The 21255-nt window shown below is 36.0% G+C and overlaps 1 protein-coding gene across 6 annotated transcripts in view; it reads left to right on the top strand.

Annotated features, from left to right (window-relative positions):
• The window catches only part of Raskol (Ras GTPase-activating protein raskol), a 381465-nt gene that overhangs the window by 175459 nt on the left and 184751 nt on the right, over positions 1-21255 (top strand). The window lies entirely within an intron of this gene.

Genomic DNA, 21255 nt, shown 5'->3' with positions numbered 1-21255 from the left:
GAATACTTGGGAGATAAAATTAGTCAAAATTCATAAAAAGGGATACTTAAATACTGAATACTATATTTATTTAATATTTCATAGGATCACAAATTTTAACAAAGAATACCTGTAAGGTGAAATTACATTCTAAAATAAGTGGAAATTGTGAAGTATTAATTCAGTTAATACTTTATACGATTGTTAATTAAACCGTTCCACTTAATCCTACGCGTAAGATTATTGAATGGGAAGATCAGGCTCTCTGAAATTAAAGAAAACCGTAAAAGAGTGAGATCTACGATGTTAGAATTTTCGTATGCAAAACTCTCGAGTCAAATGCGGGGAAATATTGTCCTGCGCGTGATATGTTCAACATAAAATATGGTAAAGGAAGATGAAAGAAAGTGGGGGGTAGGAGGGAATATCAGGCAACACAGGAAGCGGCTTTCAGGCAGGTAGCAGCGACGCAACATCCGGTGTGGATAACGCCTAACAAAAGGGTATCCTTCCGTTCGCGTCGACGAAATAGATACCAGCTTTCATCGCGCGATGGAAAGTAGATTTTTCGTGCAAAGTACGCTCCCTTACTTCCTAGGGCCACCATGGGACAACCTCGTCGACAAAGTGAACCTGTCGGCTTCGAACAAACTGCCGTGAAATTTATTATCTTGCAGCAAATCGAGTGAAAAGTGCTCCAAAGGCCATCGAACAAAGTGATGTAAAAATATCGACAGCTTTGAAAAAATTCGTTATCTCGTTTTGATAGTGCATTGGATTCAATGAAATTCTTTCGGTGTTTTTGGTGCACGTCGATAAACACAGCTGTTGATTGTCTCTCGATAGTAACGAAAGGTGTTCGATATTTAAAAACGTTTTACAATTTTTTGGTTCAATTACCGAGTGTACGAAAACATTTTTGGATTGCAGGGATTAATTCAAATTTTAATTCATTTTTAAATTCAATTAACCGATACGTTTCTTCGTGGACACATAACGTATTACTAATATAGTCTTTTAACTATTTTTTTTCTTTTTTTGTTCACGATTGTGTGCGAAGGAAAATATGCAATGAAAATTTAATAAAACTACATAAAAGGGGATCAGATTTCTATCGAATCGATACTCGTGAATGCATCTCCAGTCAATATTGGTTTATTAATTAAGTACTCGTTTTATTAAAATATCGAACCCCAGTATCGTATGCGATATTAATTAATTGTTCGGATATACTTTGTACGCGATCAAAAATAACACCAATCGTTGCAATGAAAAATAACTCGATCACTTTTGCAACAAGATCGAGGGGTGTAGTATAATTGGTAACTTTGAAAGACTCGTTATGTGAACAAAATTCTTAATTATCGTTCTCCTTGAAAATGAGTATATTAATACAGCAATCTACCAGAAAATAAGCACTTTGCATCAAAAATTCTTTTCAACGACTACGGGGAGTGAATATGATCGAAACTTTCGATTAACTCATAAATCCCGAAGATTCTTAATTACCGGTTATTCTAAAAATGATATTACGAACAATTATTTTTCCATCGAAAAATAAAATTTAATTTCTTCGCGGGTTTCTCATTTAGAATTTTCAAATCAAATATTTACGTGCGTTTAGTATATATATATATTTTCAATTATTACTTTTACTCGTAGACCAATTATTTTTCCATTGAAAACTAAAATTGATTTTCTTCACTTTCTTTTTTAAAATTTTCAAATAAAATATTTACGTGCGTTTAGTATATACATTTTCAATTATTACTTTTACTCGTAGATAAATTATTCTTCCATTGAAAAATAAAATTTATTTCCTTCACTTTCTTTTTCAGAATTTTCAAATAAAATATTTACGTGCATTTAGTATATATATATATATATATATATATATATTTTCAATTATTATTTTCACTCCTAGACAAATTATTCTTCCATTGAAAACTACAATTGATTTTCTTCACTTTCTTTTTTAAAATTTTCAAATAAAATATTTACGTGCGTTTAGTATATACATTTTCAATTATTACTTTTACTCGTAGATAAATTATTCTTCCATTGAAAAATAAAATTTATTTCCTTCACTTTTTTTTTTAGAATTTTCAAATAAAATATTTACGTGCATTTAGTATATATATTTTCAATTATTACTTTTACTCGTAGACCAATTATTTTTTCATTAAAAACTAAAATTGATTTTTTTCACTTTCTTTTTCAGAATTTTCAAATCAAATATTTACACACGTGTAGAATATATATTTTCAATTATTACTTTTACTCCTAGACAAATCATTCTTCCATTGAAAACTAAAATTGATCTTCTTCACTTTCTTTTTCAGAATTTTCAAATCAAATATTTGCACACGTGTAGACTATTTTTCTTTAACTGTTATTTTTACTCGCGGAGCAAGTTAACGCGGTTCAGTTCGAAAATCCTCGGACACCCTGTAGATGACCACGTTGTTTCGGCTTTGGTGGTTTCCCTGCACGACTCCACCGAGTTATTTAATCGCGTTTCCTTTTACGTTCTCTCTCGCTCGATTCGTCATCTCTCTCGCCCCATAGACGAACTCGTGTCTCGAGCAATTGACCCAATTCGATCGTTTCACGATGCATTCGGCTTTTCCTACCGCGCCGCGACGCCCCGATTGGATTTTCCGCGCCGGTCGCGCGTTGTTACACAAAAGTCCGTCGAACCGATCGAGACAAATGAAAAGGAACGCTTCGAGAGACGTCGCGCGGTGAAAAATTTCCAACGCGTTTTAAAGTCGAACGCGAGGATGGATCGTACTTGGACAATAGTTTCCACCGACGTTGTAAAAGCATCTTCGTGTTCCAGTTGGGTGAGAAGTTCCTTTGGCTGCATGTCGTGGAATGCGTGTAATATATATACACATAAAAAACGGTAGATACAATCAGGTTTCTTTTGGACGGTGATGTGTATTGTTGAACAAATTTTTTTTTCTTATCGACCTATAAAGAAAGAAAGTATTACGTTGTTTCATATTTATAAGGAGGGAGATGTAACCAGTCTTCTTTTCGACGGTGATGCGAATTGTTGAACAAATATCTTTTCTTTTTCACTCGGGAAGAAAAACAGTACCACGTTGTATAATATTTACAAGAAACGAGACATGACCAGTTCTCTTCCGAACCGTAATATGCGTTATAAAAAAAGTTGTATTTGCTTATAAAGTGTCGGGAAAAATTTCGAAATAATTTTCTTATGAAGAAACACGTTTCAACGCTTTCCGATTTTGAGGATTGAAAAATATTGTTTCTGAGGATTGAAAAATATTTCTTCCGAGGATTGAAAAATATTTTTTTTTCTCAAAAAAAAAAAGAGTTCAGTACCGCTAGAAATATAGAAGTGAAAATTTTGAAAGTAAGCAAACTTTGTTCGAAATCATTTTTCACGAACGAGCGACTTAAACATTCCTTAACGAAACATACGTATAAATACGTTATCCTCGAGAATGAAGAATAATATTCGAAGCGAGCGAATCGGTGGAAAAGTTGAAAATTAGTTTAAAATCTTTCTCGTTTCGTTTCGCCTGTGTTTTAATTACACACCCGATGTGCGCACACTTTTTGTACCGGATAACTTCGCATTGAACGCGAATGAAATAAATTTTTTTTGCTTTTTTCTTTCTTCTTTTTTCAGGTCTCCGTAATTTAGTTTAACATTCCGGACGTTCCGCGCGTTCTAGTGCACCGTTCCAGATTCCATTCAAGCGTAAAATATTTTTGAACATTCGCGTCGCTCCGGCAACGATTCAACGTTCTTTGCATTCACGCAGTTTGATATAATTTAGCCTGCACGCGCGCAGCCAAAAAAAAAAAAAAATAAAAAAAGAGAGAACTCGCGAAACGCTCTCGGCGCTCTTTGTGCATCTTTCTTTCATCGGTCGCCCACACCCTGCGCTACGTGATCAAGTGTGTAACGGCGAGATTTTACGACAATATCTGGGACGGGTCGTTGAACTTTTCATAGTCGAGCCTCTTTGATTCAGGGCCCTTATGATCTGCGGAGAATCAAATCGTGTTCAATTCCGAGAGACGAAGATTAAGAAGTTGAGCCGCGAGAGACACCAAACGGACGTCTTTCGTTGCGTCGTTGTTACAATGAAACATGAACGATTCACGTGCTCGAACGTAATCGTTGTATTAATCCAATACAGGTAAAATTGTACATTTTTTCGTTCGACGCGACACGAGTAAGCTTCTTTCCATTTTGAGAGCAATTTGGGTCATTGAATTCTATTTTTCGTATAAATAGTGAATCGTTAGAAATAAATGAATACGGATTGAATTTACTCTCGAAATTATTACCTAAAGATCATTTTTATGAATTTCAACGAAATAAATTTCACATTCAATTTGTAGTTTGTGGGGAAATATAACGTACGAACGATCGACCTAAAGTTTAGTATTTCGATATCAGAAATTTTTAGAGTTCTTCTCGAATAATTCGCCAGAGATGATAGGGAAAGTGTATTAAAGTACGCGTAGAAATGAATTGATACACGATAAAAAAGGAATTTATAATTATGAACAGTGTTCTCGAGTGAGGAATCGATTCTTCGATGTATCGAAGCTAACATCTTAATACGTACAGTGTATAAGATAACGGTCTCGATTGGCTGTACCTACGTGAACGATAAAAGTCGAGGAAATAAAATCGAAGCGATCCTGAAGCAGAACCGATCGTCAACGTTCTCCAAACGTTTCAATAATGATTATTCGGGTAATCGGATTCGAGCTACGAAACCAGAAGAAAAAGAAAGAAAAAACGATTAACGTATCCAGTCCACGTTACGTTAATTGAATACAACGATTAAATAAATGTTTGCGGTCGCATCGTCGGGATGAATAAAAGCGTACACCACGAATTATTCGCTGTTCATCGTTCGAGGCACTTTACTCGAGCTGGAAAGTAACGAGTGCGCAAACGGTGTACGTAAACAATCAACGAGATCTCGAGAGTTAACGCGAGTAAATGAGACAGCGCGGAATCACAAGTGCTCTAGAAGCGAAGTTTACGATACCATCAGGAATGGTAATCGAGTTAATCGACGATCGTTGAGTTACTAATTAGCCCCGGCGATGCACCGTAATGAATACGAGCGAGCGAAATCCTTGGGAATGAGATTCCAGTCGAATTTTGGTATCCGAGGGGCAAAATTGAATAAATTATATAGAACGACCGGTGGAAACAGATTACCGGCCGCGACCGAGTAATTAAATTTACCTAAAAAGGAACTGGAGGCTGCGCTCGGTTCGAATCGGTGGCTCTTGAGGCACTCCCGAGGCTGACGGAATTTTTAAATTGTGCAATATAATCTGTTACACCGCTTGGTATAAATTCTGTCCGGGAATGAAGCCGTGGACTCTGCGCCGATATATATTCCATAAGCTCGAATAGGTGAGAAATGTTACGTAAGCGCCGAGTTGGAAGCGCTCGATTATAAAGCGATGATGTAAAAAAGAAATATTATATTTTTTTCAAATTTTATATCAAAAAGTGTTTGCTATAAGATATAAGCTTTCACAAACAGTCGAAATTGTGGGAATATTTTTCACAAGCTCGAGTAGGTGAGAAATATTATGTAAGCGCAGAGTTAAAAACGCTCGATTATAAAGCAATAGTATAAAAAAAGAAATATTATTTTTTTCCCAATTTTATATTGAAAAGTGTTCGTTATTATTGGTGTAAGCTTTCAGAAAAAGTCGAAATTGTGGGAATATTTTTCACAAGCTCGAGTAGGTGAGAAATGTTATGTAAGCGCAGAGTTGAAAGCGCTCGATTATAAAGCGATGATATAAAAAAGAAATATTATATTTTTTCCAAATTTTGTATCAAAAAGTGTCCGCTATAAGATATAAGCTTTCACAAAAAGTCGAAATTGTGGGAATATTTTTCACAAGTTCGAGTAGGTGAGAAATATTATGTAAGCGCAGAGTTAAAAGCGCTCGATTATAAAGCGATAGTATAAAAAAAGAAATATTATTTTTTTCCCAATTTTATATTGAAAAGTGTTCGTTATTATTGGTGTAAGCTTTCAGAAAAAGTCGAAATTGTGGGAATATTTTTCACAAGCTCGAGTAGGTGAGAAATGTTATGTAAGCGCAGAGTTGAAAGCGCTCGATTATAAAGCGATGATGTAAAAAAGAAATATTATATTTTTTTCAAATTTTGTATCAAAAAATGTTTGTTATAAGATATAAGCTTTCAGAAAAAGTCGAAATTGTGGGAATATTTTTTTACAAGCTCGAGTAAATAAGAAATGTTACGTAAGCGCAAAATTAAACGTGCTCGATTATAAAGCGATAGTATAAAAAAAGAAATATTATTTTTTTCCCAATTTTATATTGAAAAGTGTTCGTTATTATTGGTGTAAGCTTTCAGAAAAAGTCGAAATTGTGGGAATATTTTTCACAAGCTCGAGTAGGTGAGAAATATTATGTAAGCGCAGAGTTAAAAACGCTCGATTATAAAGTAATAGTATAAAAAAAGAAATATTATTTTTTTCCCAATTTTATATTGAAAAGTGTTCTTTATTATTGGTGTAAGTTTCGACTAAAAAGTCGAAAGTGTGTAGATTTACTTCATTAACACAAATAGAAAAAAAATGTTATCTAAGCATACAGTTAAAGATTTGAAAAGCTTCGATTCAACAATCGTGATTTTCTTAGTTCCAAACAAAGATTTCAGTTCTCCTCTTCAAATTTTAATTTTACATTCGGTTTATAGAAAATTGAACTCAAATCGAAATTGTTTGTGTCGATGGCACACCGTAATCTTTAATACAGCTTAACCTTTCCGGTGCTGAGGTGCTTGTAAGTATTCAGTCAAACAGTCTAATCCATACGACGAACATGATTATCAGATTTCTGCACACACCGCGAGTTAAGATAAACTATCAGTGTCCTGTTTAGAGACCTTTCGTGGAAACATTTTTTTTACCGGTATTCAATGTTATTCGAATATCGTATAATTTTGAAAGTATAAATTTGGATACTGAATGAAAGAAACATTACACTAACGAATAATTGATATAATATCCCTAGCTATAAATATACTCAGCCTTCGGTACGTAAAACTAATTCCACTTTACGTTATTACGATATTTTACAGAAAAAATGTACAATTGCTTACAGTATCTACACATTGTCGTTTCACTTAGATATCAGTATCGCATTTGTAGAACGTATTTTCAAGAAATAAAATTTTCATCTCTATAGAATTATTTTTCTCTCTCGATAAAGTATTTTTCACAATTTCGAAATATCGATATCGAGGAAAGTATTATCTGCTACTCGACGGGTTAAATTGCCTTTGATGATTCACGTTGTACATTTTACAAGGTCGAAGTTAAAAGTAAAAGCTTTTGTACAATTCCCACCAACGTTTCTGACTTTTTTAACCGTGTTTTTATATCGCGGTTGCTGGTTTGCGAAACGCAGCTCCGACTGAGCAAAACCGATGTCCCGAACAAATGTTATTCAACCGCATTAATTTCATTATACGGACTCCGCGTTATTCGCTTAATCGTAAAGCAAATGCACGGTCCTTTGTTGTCGGTACTTTCCACCGATTGTTTCAACGTCTCCAGTGTTGCATAATGCGCTTACGATTGTTATGCAATCGAACACCTGCGCTTATACGGGGTAGAACGAAGATGAAATATATTTTTCGCGCGTCCAGCGACGGATCTATTTCCGACAGGAAATGTTATTTCCGCAATAGGTGTAATTGAGTGTTAACAATCGGTTCGGCAATTAATGGACGGTTTGTTCCCTGTAGCGTCACGTGTGTAATTTACGTACGTCTTCTTTGTTGCAATTGATATCGAAATCTTGTTACGAATCGGAGAAGAATGATTGCATATACATTTGATGCTATTTAATAGTCGTTCGATAACAATTGGAATTGTTTAATCGTCGTCAAATATAGCGAACGATGATGTTAGAAATTACAACAGCGAATAATGAACCTTTAAATACATTTCGAATAAATTGAAATTTTTGAATGATCTGGAAAACGAGACGTGTGAATCGTAGTATTTTTTATTCTTTCGAAGAACGTGTTTTCAATCAATTTTAACGTGTCGTCGGAATTGCGGTAAGTAGGATGTTTTACACAAGTGTAACAGATTTTTTCAATTAGGAACTCTACTTCCAGACCCGTTGATTATCGATTTGTCGTTTTTATTGCGCTTTTGTAACTCATTGGTCTACCAGCGGTAAAAAGATACAAGATAGAAGTTCGCTCGGGTGTACGATGCATTGAATTATTGCAGCAACGCACGTGCGTAGCTCGTACTCTTGTGTGTAGTTACTACGCCTCCATCGACAAATTAATGGCGACGAAGAATATTAGGTTGGACAGGAAATGAAATTACGAGACTTCCTGTTGTTTCCTATCGCTGTATTTACAAGGAATTTACAGCTGTAGACGCGGGCAACTTGCATAATGAAACTGACGCGATCAAAGACTCGCGGTGCATCGAGGAGTGCACTTGTTGCAGTCGAGGAGAATTCAGATTCGATTCGTTTTAGTTGCGATCGACTGTAATCTAATCGTGACGTTTCCTAACGAATTTCACCGACTTGACGATTTTATCTATTGATGTAAATTCTGCGCGATAACAGTGCAATTGGTAAATTTTTATTTTTCGTATCGAGAATTCTTACGTTGATGACACTTTGAGTGAACTTTGAGTGACATTGATTAAGTAGTACGCTACTAAGAAAAGATAATATTATAATAATTCTATCATTAATTACTACATTCTTCGTACAGTTCGAAAACGTATCTATATACGAAAGGGTGGAATTGGTGTAAATTATCTTTCCTCGAAGAAACAAAAGATATTATTTGTCTTATCGCGATATATTCCACAGCCGTGTGTTTGCGATTCTAACGTGTTGAATGTTGATACGAGATTTTAACATGCGCGGTTTGAAATGGAAAAAAAGGCTTTAATATCTCTCGGTTCTTTTAGATTGCATCTATGCAAACGAATCGATATTTTTAAAAACTTGGCTCGCACCACTATGCATTTTATCCCCTCGTGTATACACAGAGGTGGAAATTATTTTATTCAAATGACTCGTGACGAACGAAAGCAAGGTACAGTTAATTTTTTTGTAATTTATTTTATTTCAAGTCGCGTGTCCTCTTTTGATGCATCAACGACCACATTTGCGTGGATCGTTTTGTAAAATTAGCGAATCGTTCAGTTATAAAAAGTTAACGATTTCCGTTTCCTTTAGAAAACGTTAACTATTATTCGCTTCAGCAAGTATTATTCATTTATTTCTCCAATACGAGATATAATTTCGTTCTGCGATTAACATTTGTACTTTTATTCGACGTATAAGTAATTGAAATTTGTTTACCTTTTATTCGTTCTTCGAGATTTTTATTCAATATAATTATATTTCGAGTGAATTATTCTGCGCCAGAGAAAATATCTTGTAAATAATTTTCCTGTATTATAATATACTACAAATGTTATTTATAGCCTGCTATTTATACTAAACACACTTTTGCAACAGCGAGACTTGCTAGGAAACTTCTAAACATTTTCTTACGAACATTCGAGTTTACAATCACACGTTCTAGCAAAGGCGTATAATTCTGCTCAAATCGTACAGCGTGCAAACTTCGATCTTTTTCTTGAATTAATTATTCGCTTATAATGCAAGAATCTCGCTCCTTTATACCAGTCGCGTATATTCTCCTACGTACAGACTACTTTGCAATCTTTCGAGCAAAGGATTTTCTCGTTGAAAACATGCCATTTTAAATTAAGCTCTCGCCCGGAGAAGCGACTGTTTTAATTTTCTTCGCGTTACTTGTACCCGACAGTCGTATATTCTTTGCGTATAAAACGAAATGTAATTCGACCTTAAAAAGGGCACATTATCGTTTGTGAGTTCAAAGAACGGGAAAGTTTATTTAATTAAATCCGAAGGTTGGTATTGTTCGAAGCTTTAACAAATGTTCGGTCGTTTAGAGCGTTCTGTGAATTGTTCTTTCGTATTTTTCCGTTATCGTTTCATTTTTTTCTGTAGATTTGCACAAAAGTTTCGTGAATTCTGAAAACATTTATGGAGCAATTCATTCGAAACGAATTACCTCTGTAGGAAATTAATCATTAATATTAAGAATTATTTTTGGAAGATTCTCAGTTTCGATTCTATTATTTGAATTCGATCCGTGCGCTTTAAAATTTTTATTTCTTCGAATAGTAACATACGTTTTCAAAAATTTGAATTCGAATCGTTCTAATAGAAGTTTGTGGATAATACAGTTCAAGTTCTGTACACTCAACTTCTATTAAACGTATTAAAAAAAAAAAATACAGTATAATCGACAATACTTCGTACTATTCTCTCTTTGTGGCATGTCAAACCCATGGTCTACAAGAAAACTAAAAAAATGAAGACTATTCGAGTAATGGCATAAGATGCCATTATTTAGGCTACATAGAAGTCTGATAATCTTTAAAAATTTTCAAAAAGAGACTCTATTCGCTACGTACTTCTTTGCACGTAAATGAAATTTTATTTTATCTTTAAAAATTCTCAAAAAGCAATTCTATTCGCTACGTACTACTTTGCATGTAAATAAAATTTTATTGCATCTGTAAAAATAAGATATTATTATTAAGATATTATCTTAATAAAATTTTATTTTATCTTTAAAAATCTTCATTCATCTTCGTACAATTATTATTCTATCTTCAAAAAATATTATGTAACGAATAGAGTCGCTTTTTGACAATTTTCAAAGAATCTAAATTAAAAAGACTTCTAAAGTAAATAAAATTTCACTTTACGTTTTCGATATTAAGAAAATTCTGTACACAATTCGCGGCGTGCGCCGATTTTTCGTTAACGATGTCTGGAGTGAAAAATCTATCTCGGGAAATTACCAAACGAGATAGTTTAATTCCCGGTTGAATCTACGTGGGGGCGAGCTGGGTCTGGCGAATTTCGAGTTCAAAGGCCGGATTTGAGATTCTGCCGAGGATTAAAGGTTGCCTCGCCACGGACGACTATTCGCGCCGACGTTTCGTAAAAGATATAGCGATGCTTAAAATAGAGAAGATCCGAGACGCTGGCCGAAGTGGCTTTTAACGATGAACCGAAGCTGAGAAATCGCCGAGGGACCGTGGAATGATTAAAGGAGGAAACCGAGGCTTTTTCGTGTTGCAACGTTGCTGAAAAATTATTTACCTTCTGTCTTTGTTAGCACTCGATCTTTACCCCAACGAGCGGGCGAACGTATCGCAGCAGATATAGTATCGCGCGGACGAGAAATATTAGAAATATATTCGACCTTTCGATAAAAATATAATTCTCCCACGAACGTGAAAATAATTTAAACTGGTTTACAAAATCTCTTCCTTCTTCTTGTAAACTTCTCTTTCGTACGAAATCGCAACCGTTTTACAATTTTGGATATGGGTTCTCTACGATGGAAACGAAACACTGGAAATATACCAAAAGTAACGAGAAAGGAGAAAAATGTATTCGAAGGGGAACAAAATTGATTCGACATTATTCATTTAAGAACGTATCTTGATAGAAACTTGTACTCGGTAGTAATGACTGGTGTCTCGTAAAGTTTTCTCCGTTATTGGACGCGAACGTTTTCACTCCGAGCGTAGAATTTCTTCAAGGGAGCGTAGGTGATGGCGCAACTCGAAAATATTCAGTAGGCCTACAAGCTCGTATATGTTTACATTTCCTGCGGTACGTTTCATGAACGCGCGGAGCTTGAAGGACTGGGTGACGCAACCATTGTGCCTCGGTTTAGTCTGTAGAAGGCACTCGAGAGCCACGGGTCGTGAGGTTACTATTTTATATTTAATATTCGACCAAGTAACGGGCAATATCCGATGAATTGACGCGAAATACGTCCCCCGAAAATGGAGTACGGTACAAGTGCGGTAAATAACACTTGTGTCGTTTACGGTGAAGTGTTTTATCGTGTTCGTACGCGCAGAAAGTGGAAAATATCGAATCGTTCGGAAAGTCGTTTCGTTTCTTTTTTTTTTCGGTGAAAATGAAACACGATTTTTCTAGAGCGTGTAAACATCTTATTAAATTACATATTCTCCGTTTTGGAAAACGAAATTACTTTCCGAATAACAAACCAATATTAAGTTCGATTTCGAAAGGGAAATTTGAATCCGGAAGACGAGCCACGAGACGAAGACACGATTCGTGATCTGGTGAACAAAAGGAGTATTTCACGAACGAAAATCCTCGAAGGGATTCTCAGATGAAATAGGAAGATATCCGAGGTAAGATATCTACGGTTATCGAGTGGTATTTCCTGAAACGTTATGCGTTAACACTTATTATAATATTTGCCCGGTGTCAGCGTCGTGTACCGCAACTTCGTCGAAAATTTACGACAATTGATCGCAAGGTGTAAGAAGCACTTTCGCGCACGATAAAATGGAGAATTACCGGCGTAGGGATAAAATCAGGAGCACATTATTCACGGTCGTTCGACGAGAAACACCGGTCGTCACGGCGATCGTAAAATCGTGTACTATATGTCGGCTCGCGAGGTCGGTTCTCCAGCCACTTTCGCCGGTAGGCGCGAATTCTCCTCGATATCGAGATAGATGGACACTCGTTCGATGAATTTCGCGATTCGTCTTCGGTATCGATCGATAAGGCCATCATTGCAACACCGAGTTTGCTATGCGTAAGCGAGAGTTGCTCGGAACGTTTCTTTTGTAACCGAGTTGCTTCGACACGTCCACGAATCGAAGAAAAAGTGGAGCGAGTGTACAGTTTTTTTGAAAAAAAATAAGGTACTATTATTATTAAGATATTATCTTAATAAAATTTTATTTTATCTTTAAAAATTCTATCTTTATTCGTCTTCGTTCAATTATCATTCTATCTTCAAAAAGTAGTATGTACCGAATAGAGTCGCTTTTTGAGAATTTTTTAAAGATTCTAAATTAAAAAGACTTCCAAAGTAAATAAAATTTCATTTCACGTTTTCGATATTACGAGATCGACGTTCTCGTCTGGTGTTTAAAATTAATAATTTGACGTCTTTGTAAATCTTACGGTTAGTTACAGGTCTTGTATTTTAGAAGATAAATTTGTCATCTCAAATTCTTTTAATAATCGTACATAGATTCAACGATTACGTTTGATCGCACCGACTTCTCGACGATAGTTTGCAATATTTTTTCTTCAAAATAATTTAATCGTCATCGAAATCGAGGCGTTACGGTGATCGTTAAAAATGTTTCTTACGAATATAATAATACAAACTTTAATTTCTCGAATCGATGGAATAATTTTTCATTTCGTCATTCGACGAGTGATATTTAATTTTGAAATTCTCCGTCTATTCATTTCCTTTCAAGGTTTACGTTTCTATTTTGTGTACGTCAATTTCTACTCAAGTTTGTCCCGTGTCACACCCATAGAAATGTCGAAGATTAGGGCTGTGGAAGATTTTTTATTTCGTCATTCGACGAGTAATATTCAATTTTGAAATTCTCCGTCTATTCGTTTCCTTTCAAGGTGTACGTTTCTGTTTTATGTACATCAATTTCTTCTCAAGTTTGTCCCGAGTCACACCCATAGAAATGTCGAAGATTAGGGCTGTGGAAGATTTTTTATTTCGTCATTCGACGAGTAATATTCAATTTTGAAATTCTCCGTCTATTCGTTTCCTTTCAAGGTTTACGTTTCCGTTTTGTGTACGTCAATTTCTACTCAAGTTTGTCTCGTGTCACACCCATAGAAATGTCGAAGATTAGGGCTGTGGAAGATTTTTTATTTGGTCATTCGACGAGTAATATTTAATTTTGAAATTCTCCGTCTATTCGTTCTCTTTCAAGGTTTACGTTTCTATTTTGTGTACGTCAATTTCTACTCAAGTTTGTCCCGTGTCACAGCCATAGAAATGTCGAAGATTAGGGCTGTGGAAGATGGTCACGGACGTGGCTCGGCGTAGACATCGCAAACGGTGGCGATTAGCGCAATTAGTTCACGTGTCGATCCGCTCTGAATTGCCACGACTAACGAACCCGCCACGCCGCGTTAATTAGTTCCACGAAATTTATTCGGCTTTTCTCTGTACCGATACAACGATTCATCGACACGAAGCGAAAACACGACCTCGGGAACCGCCACCCTCCGTTCGAGACTCTATTTTTGGTAAACGCGTCGCCATCAAGGGGAAACATCACTTTGAAGGCTTTAAATAATGATTTTTCTTTAAATGTAACACTAAGAAAATGCTCACTTGGTAAAAATTTCGAATTTCTCGTCGCGTGCGTTACAGGTTGCTCGATAAGTTTCGTCGATAAGAAATGGAGCTATTAGGTTTGGTGTTTTATTTTTCATGATTTTCATGAAAGAAAAAGAAAATTAATGTACGCGGATATTAAGAATACTGAATGTTACAATCTTTTAGGAATAAGACGAACTGATTATTTGTTTCTCTCAAAAATATTACAGATGCAAGGAAATGGAATTTATTTTCAATTCCAGGATTTCTGAGAGAGTTTCTATTTGATATGAAATAGAATCTATGGTGCTATTGTTTAATGATCACTTGTGAAGTTTCACGTAGATCTGTCGACTCGTTCGTATATTTACAGTTGTTCAAAATTGAAGCATCATAGTATTTTTTTACAATGGAAAAAACTTATCGAACAACCTAGCATTTGACAAATTTACAGTTCACCTTCAGAAGTGGAGATATCGCTCGAATCTTATCGATTTTTATAACAATAGATATTTTGCCTTCTTTTCGGAGCAACACGTATTATTATATCCGTGATACATTTACGTATTGTAATTTTAGAATTAATTTAGAATGTTCAATCTTACGGGTGACATTTGTCGAGTAAAAATGACAATTCGTTCACTTTTGAGTACCAGATTTAAAAGAATTAATAACTAACTAAATTTTTATTTTAACCATTACGCTCATATAGTGTTCTTTCTCATAGTATATCGCACAATCATTGGCAAAATTAAATAGTCACTCTCTCAGAAATCCTAGAATTGAAAATAAATTCCATTTCTTTGTTTCTGTAATATTTTTGAGGGAAAAAATAATCAGTTCGTCTTGTTCCTAAAAGATTGAAACATTCACTATTCTCACTATCTACATACATTAATCTTATTTTTCTTTTACGAAAATCATCCAAAATATTATTTAAAATACTTTCGTACTTTATACGAACATACACACGAAACTTTCTTAGCAGACAATTTGTACAAATTGTCAAATAATATTCTCCACGATATCCATTCACCCCTCGTATCGATTCGATATCGTAAATCGCGGTCGAACCGCGGCTCGATGTAATTGCTCTGTTCCGATGAGCACCCTTAACGATCTCTTGTTTCCACGAGGGTGATTAACGAACCAGCTTTCGATCGTCGAGGAAACGGCGAAAAGCTCGATGGGTAAATATAACAACGGTTCCTGTGTCTAATAAGATTTACGATGGTTTAACGACGCGTGATCGAACGCATTCAGCGAACGGGATACGTCGTTAAAAAAAATCAATGGTTTCTGCAAGGTCCTCTGTTGGACCTTGTATTGTGTGTTTTGCAGTGGAAATTTACGTAACGTGTTTCGAGAGGCGTGAATCAATGTGCAGCTATGACGTACGATAGCGATGGGATTTCGATATCGAGGCGTGCAAATTTTATATCAGAATGTTCTAAAAGTCGTTTCGTTTTCCAAAATAAAAAATACATAATTTAATAAAATGTTTGTGCGCTCTAAAAAAATCCTGTTTCATTTTCACCAGGAAAAACGAAATGACCTTCCGAACAACCCAATATTTCATAAATCGAGAATATTTACAGAACTGTGAGTATTTGGAAGCACTTTGCTAATGGTGAATATTTTCATAATGTTGAATATTTCATAATTTTCATAATATATTCCGCAAAAGTCCTCCAATCTTGAATATTTTTACAATCTCGACTACTTGGTCAATCTTGAATATTTTCGTAATCTAGACTACCATTCAATCTTGAATATTTGGAATATTTCAAAAATGTAAAAAACATTGTTCTTCCCCCTTGATCTATCCGCAACATCGATTCAACTTCAAGAGCGATCGAACGAAAGACCTGTCCGATATTTTCAAAATCTCGAGTATAGAAGTGATGCACACATTAACGATGTTCCGACATCGTTCTTCTGGACGTTCGTGGCTCTCGCGTAAACACCATTAAACGATAATACTGCGAGGAAAACGGATGAAAAAAAATCGAGTCACCTTCGTGTCCCGACACCTCGTGTCGAATACAACGGCGTCTCGACCATTAAGTTCGCCAAATGAGGTGAAATTAATTTACATCGTCGCCATTATCGGGATCTCGTATATTCGCTATCATCGTATAATTTTCACACAGACGCGTTCTGTGTCTTCTCAGATACGTCCGAGTCGAGATACGCGAAAAGCGAGTGCGCGAAAGAAGAAAATAAACGAAAGAAACTTTTTCTTTTTTTTTTTCTTTTTATTTTTTCTGCCACACGTATCGGTGTGGCGAATGATGTCTCAACTTTTTCTTCTTCGTTTTGCTAAACACTCGAGGACCAGCGCGATCTCGGATCTAATTAATATTTCATTCGCCGTAAATTATTCGGATCGTTAATTAGCCCGGTGGAATTAACGAGGGACGATTCCTCGCGAGCGGGACTCGTGTTCCTCGCGCCTTCCTGCTGAGCCGCGCGGTCGCTTCATGGAAACTGAAGTTTACGAGCAACAGGTGGTTTCGAGCGAATATCATTTCCGTGGCGTTATATCAGAGTCCTTCGAGTTTCACGGCCGAATTCAACAAAGATCGAATGGTTGTTCATAGGCGACCTCATAGACGAATATCGAACACAGTGCGAATCTAGGGTGTCTAATAAGAAAGTTTCGTATGTATATTCGTATGAAGTACGAAAGTACTTTAAACGATATTTCGGATGATTTTCATAAAAGAAAAAGAAGATTGATGTACGCAGGGCTGCTTGGAGTGGTTTGAGAAAAAATAAAAGAAATGTAAACACGTCCGAAAGAAATAGAATAAATTATTGTTACGTAAGCGAGGTACTCGGAGTGTTTAGTCATCGCTCGTGTTTTATCTAACGTTTCTAAGTGTACGATTTTGGTTGTCATTGAAACGTAATAGTCGAGTGTATTTTTTGTGTATTTCAAAATTGAAAAAATTTAAATTGGAAGGTCTGGGTGAAATTGTGAGAGTTGTCGAAATTAGTGCAATTTGTGGAATCGAAGTACACGATTAATTGGATAGTATAACGATAGAGATTGTTGCAACGGATACCGGAGAGCATAGGTGTATTTTTCATTTAACGGTATATTTGAGTTTCGTTTGTGTTGCGAGTTTGTAAAGAATACACTTGATTCTTGATGAAATATTTTGTATGTATAAATGTCGTAAGTTCTTTTTCGTGAAAATAATTTCTGTAGATTGAGAAATGACTGCAGTTACGGTCGAAGATGTACTTCGTTAGAAACTAAATGCAAATTGTAAAATGTAACAGGTAATTGCTTCTTAGATGAGGATAATAATAATAATAATTTTGAATCGTCGTGAGCATTTTCGAAGGTAATTACGAGATCGCGAGAAAAGTAAAGATGGAAGCGTTAAATAAAATGATCGTAATTACTAAGCATTCTCATTATTGTTCAAATAAGGTCTTATCGATGAGTTCAATCGGCAGATAACGAACGAAACACAAAGGAATTGGAAACGTTTTCACGTTTATCGAGAAAGCCTCTATCGGGACAATTTTTATCGTTATTTGCAGGGGAGAATTGATTAAATTGATTCCGAATTCCTTTTTAAGGAATTTATCGCGTACTAATCGTAACGAACAGGCGATTACACATTTTTCTAAATTGAATTAAATTTGTAACTTTAATAGAACGAATATAAAACGTGTTAAAGGTACGTGAGAATTCAGACAAATGCATCGAGATACGTATATGTCTTAACCAATTAGGAGTGAACTGTAGCAGCGAATATTATCTGATTGCATAATACGTACTTACACCTTCTTCTAAATTGCAATGCTAAACATTATATTTATTATTCTGTCATTTTGTACTCGTATGATTTACGTCTATTGAATAATGTAATAGCCAATAGGAGCGGTTATACGGTCCGAAAGTCTCATAAATATTACTGAATATTGTTATGAAATATTATGCAACCAACGGAATATTTACTTTACAACGGAAAGTGCGTTACTTGGCGATGAAATCATTTTTAACCGTACGGATATTTACGTATACAAATTTACAAAAGACATTTCTAATTAACATATTCGACAACAAGAATTCTACACTTATTAATCGTAACTCAACCGTGTTCAATTCCCTCCGAGTTACTCGATATTTAAACCAAGAAGAGAACTTTTCAAAACAATTTCCCCTCTACAAAGAAACAAATTTTGTTTCTTCACCATTAATTTTTACTCCAAACATCGAACAGAAATATTCTCTAAAAAAAGAGAAAACCCATCGTGAATGATATTTTACTTCGAGTGTTACATATTTCGATATTTTCCGCGAAAAATCTCAATCTATTCGTTATCTCCCATTAGTCGAAACTCCGATAAAGTATTTCACCGCTTGCTGTATTTTCCGTTGGAAATTCCGTTTCGCTGAATTTCATTTGAAATTGCCACAACGAGCGATTTTTGCTCCAAATATAATTTCTGTGTATTCCCCAGTGAGGAAGAAAACCGTCTCGTGAAGTACACGTTGAAAATCTTCCATTCGAAACGTTTAATTATCGTTTGTTTCGAAAAACGTGTCCACGGATTCGTTGCATCAATGTTGTTGAAACGAGCAACCCGGCAACGGAAGATACCGCGATACCTCGAGAGCTGAAATCGAAACTTATCTTTCTCCCTTTCGGTCTTTAATTACGAGCTGGTCTGGCGGCCTATTTAAAAAGTACACCACGCCCACGCACACCTACGAGCCGCGGCAGAGTCCATAAGCGAGCCTACACGCTGGTGAGCAACGCGAGCATAAATTATATGTTTAACCAATCGTGAGCGCGTGCGAGCGAGCGAGAGCGAGAGCGAGTGTGTACGCGCACCACATGCAAAATAATTGCAGCGGTACGATGGGGCGTGAATGCAGTTCCTCGTTTCCACGAGCAGCTGTACGACGCGGAGTTGCACTGGAAAATCAATTTTTCTTTTCTTTTTTTTTTTTACGAAGAAAATGTGTTCGGTGGTATCTCGAACGTAACAACGTAGTTTGCTCCGTTCGACGTGGATCGAACGTAATTTGTATAGATAATATCGCATCGGTGCGTACGAGTATTTTTTTTTTACAGGAATTGTATACTTTTAATGAAAGTGATCGACCTGTTTCGGTGATAATTAAATCTAGTTTCATTGTACGTTGAATTATTTTCGTTACATTCTTCTTGAAGTATCGTCGCGATGAATCGAGAAAAATGAATGTTTCGGATTGTTTTATTTCTTTTTATTGATCATTTTACCTGTACGAAGGTGTGAAACGAGAAAATATTTGAAAATATTTAGTGACAATTTCTTGGATAAAGACAGAAGAAGAATATTAGATTCTTTTTCATTTGTAATTCTTTCCTCGACCTTCACTCTCGTACTCGTTGGTTTCTATATATGTAACTTCTCAAAGAGCAGCAAGAGTCTTCTCTCTTTGCTCGAAACCTTGAGAGAATTGTCATCTGTCATGCTCGAGCAAACCCGATTGAACTCATCTCGTTGTATCAAAATCTTGCTTATATATAAATCTAAAAAAAAGTGTCGAAGAAAGCTACGCAAATGAAACAATTCTCGTTCATTTACAATTGCTTCGTCAATGAACACGTGAACGAACGTAACCTACCGAAGCATCGTAACAATTACCTATACACAATTTTCCCAAGCAGTCACCAGTGTACACGGTCAATTATTTTCGTCGCGAGTGAATTTCACTGTGCAATCGTTCGAAACCCGTTCCGTCGAGACCGATAATCATACGTAAAACTGGACGGAGCATTTATCCCTTTATAAGAACCGTATGCGTAAAAGTGTTCCATTACCCATCCACGAGAAAGAAGACGTTCGAGTGGACGGTCGAAGTTACCAGGTTCGAGTTCATTATCTCGAGGGAACGTTTCTTCGTCTCGGTTGTCCGTCCCGTGGAAGGCTATCGAAGCACTCCACGATTCCGTATTGCTGTACACGCAACCATAAACGTCCGAACCGTTCTTTCGACGCACTTCATTGTGCAACGCGTTTCTACCAGATGGGCCAGAAATTGTGGGCCGCGAGGCTCCGGTGATTTATTTCTCGTAGACCCCGGCTTCTCGAGCTCTTTTCCTAGTGTCCAGGATTCCATATACGTGGCCACAAAGGGAAACTTTCATACGGGGGTTACACTTTCGATTCGCCATACACGGTGGCCCGTGTAAACCGTACACAGGTGTGGTAATAACCGGTGAATAAAAAGAAAAAGGAAAAAAGAAATAAAATTGTAAAGACCCGGCGTTCTACAACGTTGATTAATGCCCGATGAATCGCTGGGAAGAGCTACCGTGGAATAAACAACAAAAGTTGCACACAGAGAGAGTGTGAGGGGAGAGCGTTTAGAACGAAAGGGTTACGTAACGACGAGTGATGGATAGTTTATTAACGGTGTAATTCAACGATAACACCGTGATCGTATAAATCACAACGGTGTTTGTTTTCTTCGATTGGCGTACGGTTATTGAATCGCGAGATTTCATTTCGATTTTCAGGTGACTTGTAACTTCGTGACGGGATGTACCTACAGCTATCGATCCTTCGACTTGTCTTCGATAATAGCGATCATTTTTTCATTATTGTGAACCTTCGAGAACGAGAAATTCTGTACTCGCAAGATCGAGAGAATTTTTATTCTTCGCGGCGAGAGAGAGTGTTGGAATTTTGAAATAAATTGAATTCGAGTTAATTGATCGGTTACGTCGATTGGACCATTAAGGAGAGGAAACTGGGTTTCTAGATTTGGAAAGATAACTTGCAAGGAAATTTAGAATTTTTATTACAGAATTTACAGATTTTCTTCGCTTTACCAAGGTACGGAATATTCAATCCTCGACACAAAATAGCGATGAAACAATTATACATTTAAAATTGTAGAATAATCATGAAATTAATTTTCCAATGAAATTATCACTCCTTATAATTTCGATAGAAAATTAAGTTACTAC

Source organism: Ptiloglossa arizonensis, chromosome 2 (genome assembly GCF_051014685.1).
Source record: "Ptiloglossa arizonensis isolate GNS036 chromosome 2, iyPtiAriz1_principal, whole genome shotgun sequence".
Classification (NCBI taxonomy): Eukaryota; Metazoa; Arthropoda; class Insecta; order Hymenoptera; family Colletidae; genus Ptiloglossa; species Ptiloglossa arizonensis.
This window is presented reverse-complemented; position numbering and strand designations above follow the sequence as displayed.